We start from the raw sequence: 4,385 nt of genomic DNA, 5'->3' as shown, positions 1-4,385 counted from the left end.
GCACACTACCAGGTAGTATAGCTAAAAAAACAACTAAGTCACATAGCACTGTGCCATCTAAGGTCAGATGTGCCCGAGGGCCAGCTTCATGGGTTGCAACCAGTGCAGTCCTGCAGAGCAGCACTGCTCCAAAGGGCCCTGTGCTAGGGGATTGATGCTTTGAAGACAACATAGTGAATTCTTATCAGAGCTTGTGTTTTGTGAGAGAGGTCCAATGGGACCATGGGGCATAGGGGCTTGGAGCTTACTTCATTGCTCCCACACAGGTTCTCAATGACCAGCTCCCTGCTCCCCATGCTACGTCTGCCTTCCTCTCCGCACTCCTGCAGGTGACCACTGCCGCCTTCTGCTCAGGGAAGCAATAGGACTACATCAGCAGAGAGTGGGTAACTACGGCCAAGGCCTCACGTTTTCATTTTGCACTGGGCCCCACAAATTATGTAGTCAGTGCCTCTTCCAATAAACTCAAAAATCTTTAGAAACATCATAGTATGAATTATGGGATATCTTTTTTCAAGTGTTTGTTTTTAAGAGATGATTATCTTGTCTCTCAGCTATCAATAAAATAGTATACTGCCGGACCGTGGTGGCGCAGTGGATAAAGCATTGACCTGGAACGCTGAGGTCGCCGGTTCAAAACCCAGGCTTCCTTGGTCAGGGCACATATGGGAGTTGATGCTTCCTGCTTCTCCCTCTCCTCTCTCTCTCGCCTCTCTAATAATGAATAAATAAAATCTAAAAATAATTTTAAAATAGTATACTAATTTAGCCAGTTTTTTGTTTTGTTTTGTTTTTATCTTATGAGAGCTTAAAGTTTTTTTAAAATTTATGATATTTATTCATCTTAGAGAGAGAGGCAAGGAGAAAGAGACAGACAGAAACATCAATCTGTTCCTGCATGTGTCCTGACCCGGGATTGAAATGTCAACATTTGCCCTTCCGGACAATGTTCTAACACTAATTGAGCAATCCAGCCAGGACTAGTGGCCATTTTCTTTGTTTTAAATTGTTCCTTTAGAGAATAAGATGAAACCAAAAGTAAATCACATTCTGAACAGGTTAAAAAATATCCCTTCTTGGTTTTCTATTAGCCCAAAGCTAATCTATCCCTGCTCTGGAGCGTGTCCACTTCTGCCTACTTGGGGGCTTTGCTTAGTGTATTCTCCTTTTCCCTCTACCTTCCAACTGTTGTTTTGTCATTGTTGTTTCTCCACTGGCTCTTACTCTTAAACATACAAACATATCTACATTTTTTTTCCTTCTGAAAATAAAAAATCCTAACAGTGTATCTCATTGTTATCACATCTAACTACTTTCCTATCTGTCTTCTCAGCCAAATGTTTAGAAAGGGCCCTCAGTTCCTGTCTTTACTTTCTCACTTCCTAGTCACTCCTTCACTCACTCATTGCCTGTCATCCTGCAGGCACACATCATCAGTTACCCATTTTATAGAGCCAATGGCATTTGTAGCTTCCCTGTCCTCCTGACATTTGATGCTGTTTAGGGGATTATGTATGGAGTGCCTACTGGCCAAAAACAGAGTAGGTAGAAGTGATTCCCACCCTTATGGAGCTAAACTGATCAGCCATGTTTGATAACACTCAGGTTCCTTAACTTCCACTTGCAGGCTTCACTTAAATGCCACTTAAATCTCCTTATTCTCCAAGCCTCCTTTTTTCTTTCTTATCATACATATCTTCCCAAAGAAATTACTTCTGTATATCAATACTTTCTATGTAGTCTAATGGCAATATAATTTTAAAAGATTTCATTTAACAGCTTTATTTTACATAGGATGCTTCATTTACTTAAACCATAAGTTTCAAGTTGCTCCATGAAAATAATCACACACAAAAAAAAGTGATATTCTTAGCATGTCAATTTAAAAAATTTCCCTAATTACATTTTTTTAGTTCAACTGTTTAATCCATTTTTCAAAGAGACTGCACCTCTTAAAATGATCCTCTTCTTATGTTTCACGAATTAACGAAAACATCCTTATTTTTTAGGCAGTTGGTGTCTTACTATGAAGAAAGGTGCAGCAAATCCAGACCCAAAGAACAGTGTCATCATGGCTAGTAACCGCCACTTATTTTCCACTGAAAATGGCAAATTCTTCCCTGGGCCCTCCTCATAGTGGCTCCTACGGACCACAGAGGTTGTGAACCTCCGAATGCTCTGTCCCAACATTGTGCTGTTGGAAGCCTTGCAAAAAATGGCAATATCACACCAGCTCCTTTTTTGCACAATCTTGTTCCCTTCCTTGCAAGAACCAAAATCCCTAATAACTTTTTTTTTTTTTTTTTTTTTTATTTCTCTGAAGTTGGAAAAGGGGAGGCGGTCAGACAGACTCCCGCATGCGCCCGACCGGGATCCACCTGGCACGCCCACCAGGGGGCGATATTCTGCCCATCTTGGGGCATCGCTCTGCTGTAATCAGAGCTATTCTAGCGCCTGAGGCAGAGGCCACAGAGCCATCCTTAAGGCTTGGGCAATCGCAGCTCCAATGGAGCCTTGGCTGCGGGAGGGGAAGAGAGAGACAGAGAGGAAGGAGAGGGGCAGGGGTGGAGAAGCAAATGGGTGCTTCTCCTGTGTGCCCTGGCCGGGAATCGAACCCGGGACTCCTGCATGCCAGGCCGACGCTCTACCACTGAGCCAACAGGCCAGGGCTACTTTTTAAATTTTGATTTAATGTCTTCTGTTTTCAAAAATGTAAGTTAGGATATCATTTTAAAAACAAACAAAAATAACAGCCAAAATAGATGAATATTCAACTTTCAACCCAAGAGCTCCGTTTCCATGTTCCACTTAGAGCCAAAACTGATCTTCCTCCACATACGTGTTCCTCTCTCTGCATTCTCTGTCCAGGAGAAAGTCACTGCTATCAACCCAGTGCCCCAGACCAGAACCCTGGCAGCCATTTTGCCTCCCCTCTTCACTACCTAGCTAGTCACCAGGTTCTTCTTTTCTACTTCCCCAATGAGCTCAAATCCTTTCCCTTCATTTCAGTCACTACCACAACTTTTAGATTGAACCCTCATTACTCCCCTAGATGAACACAAAGTGTTTCAATTGATCATGCTGCTTCCTTCCATGTGCCTCATTGTCCAGAGTGACCTCACTACAGGCCATCTGATAGCGACTCATTAACTTCACATCATTCTATTGCTCCTTGTTTCCAGGATAAAATTCAAACTCTTTACCCCAGCATCTACTTGGGGGTCAGATAGATCTATGTTTGAGTCCTGGATTTAAGCACTTTCCAACAGTGTGATCTCATACAATTGAACTTTTTAAAGTTCTCAAAGTGTGCGCCAGGGTGCACTGGTGCACCCTAGAAGATTTCTAGGTGTGCCCTATGGTGTTGCAGAGAAATATGTGCCTGTTGGGGACCAAAAAACCAACAGGGTTTTGGAGCTTAGATTTTTGGGGGACAGAGGTGTGGGGAATTGGCTGAAAGCTGACAGACTGCCCAACCCCCCACCTCACTTGCCTGATTAGTGCCCAACCCCCCACCTCACTTGCCTGATTAGTGCCCAACCCCCCCACCTCACTTGCCTGATTAGGTTGCAAAAGGCTGTTAAGATGTGGTGCTGGATTGTTTAAACTACCCTCCCATGTTCCCCAAAAGATTGGAGGCAAGTTTCTTCTATCCTTTGTTTGGTGTAAAGTTAAGATGATATGTATGGTGGGGTTTTTTTGCACTCTACACAATTAAGAGTAAAAAGAGAGGAATTCTTCAATGTATTGATGAGGAAATGAAAGTCATTCAAGACACACAGTCACAGATCTTTTGAGAGTTGGACCAGGGCCCTAGGAGTTGCAATGGCAGGTTGCAGGCAAAAAAACAACACTTTTGGAAGACAGAGAATAGGAGCAGTTAATTATAAAAAACAGTCAACAAATTAGGGTGTAACTGAGTTCACTACCTGAGAATAACACATCAAATTAGTCAGCTGTCGGACTCAGCGAAACCAAGTTGCTAACCAACTTGTTCTTCACTAACTGGGACTTTCTATAGAACCCACCAACAAAGAACTTATTAACAAAGGTCCAGGTCGCCTTCCGCAGGACCCAAAAGCTCCCAGACCCGGGAAAAATGGAAACCTGTGGCCCAAGCACCGGTGGTAGGAGGAGCCCCTGAGGGGCGGGGCGGGCCATTCCGTGAAGAGAGCTCTGGGCGTGATTGGTCCCTCGTTACCAAGTAACTGTAGAACGCGTTTCGGTTGGCTGGTGCCAGCTAGGATGCTCCATTCACTTTAGAGGCGGCTGCGGAAGGAGGAGGAGCTTTGGCTGGGCTTGGCCAGTGTAACTTCGTTTATCTAGTCCCCACCCCTTTTAAATACTAGTAGTCTAACCATCTCCCTGTCGCAGAGCAGCGGCGG

At 44.0% G+C, this 4,385-nt stretch overlaps 1 pseudogene; it reads right to left on the bottom strand.

Moving 5' to 3' along the window:
* Nucleotides 1–1,983: 1,983 nt before the first annotated feature.
* On the bottom strand, nucleotides 1,984–2,248 carry LOC136378555 (cytochrome c oxidase subunit 7C, mitochondrial pseudogene; annotated as a pseudogene).
* Nucleotides 2,249–4,385: the final 2,137 nt, after the last annotated feature.

The sequence above is a fragment of the Saccopteryx leptura genome, chromosome 7 (assembly GCF_036850995.1).
Source record: "Saccopteryx leptura isolate mSacLep1 chromosome 7, mSacLep1_pri_phased_curated, whole genome shotgun sequence".
In the NCBI taxonomy this organism is placed as follows: domain Eukaryota; kingdom Metazoa; phylum Chordata; class Mammalia; order Chiroptera; family Emballonuridae; genus Saccopteryx; species Saccopteryx leptura.
The sequence above is the reverse complement of the archived record's forward strand: the minus strand, read 5'-3'. Positions and strand labels throughout refer to the sequence as shown.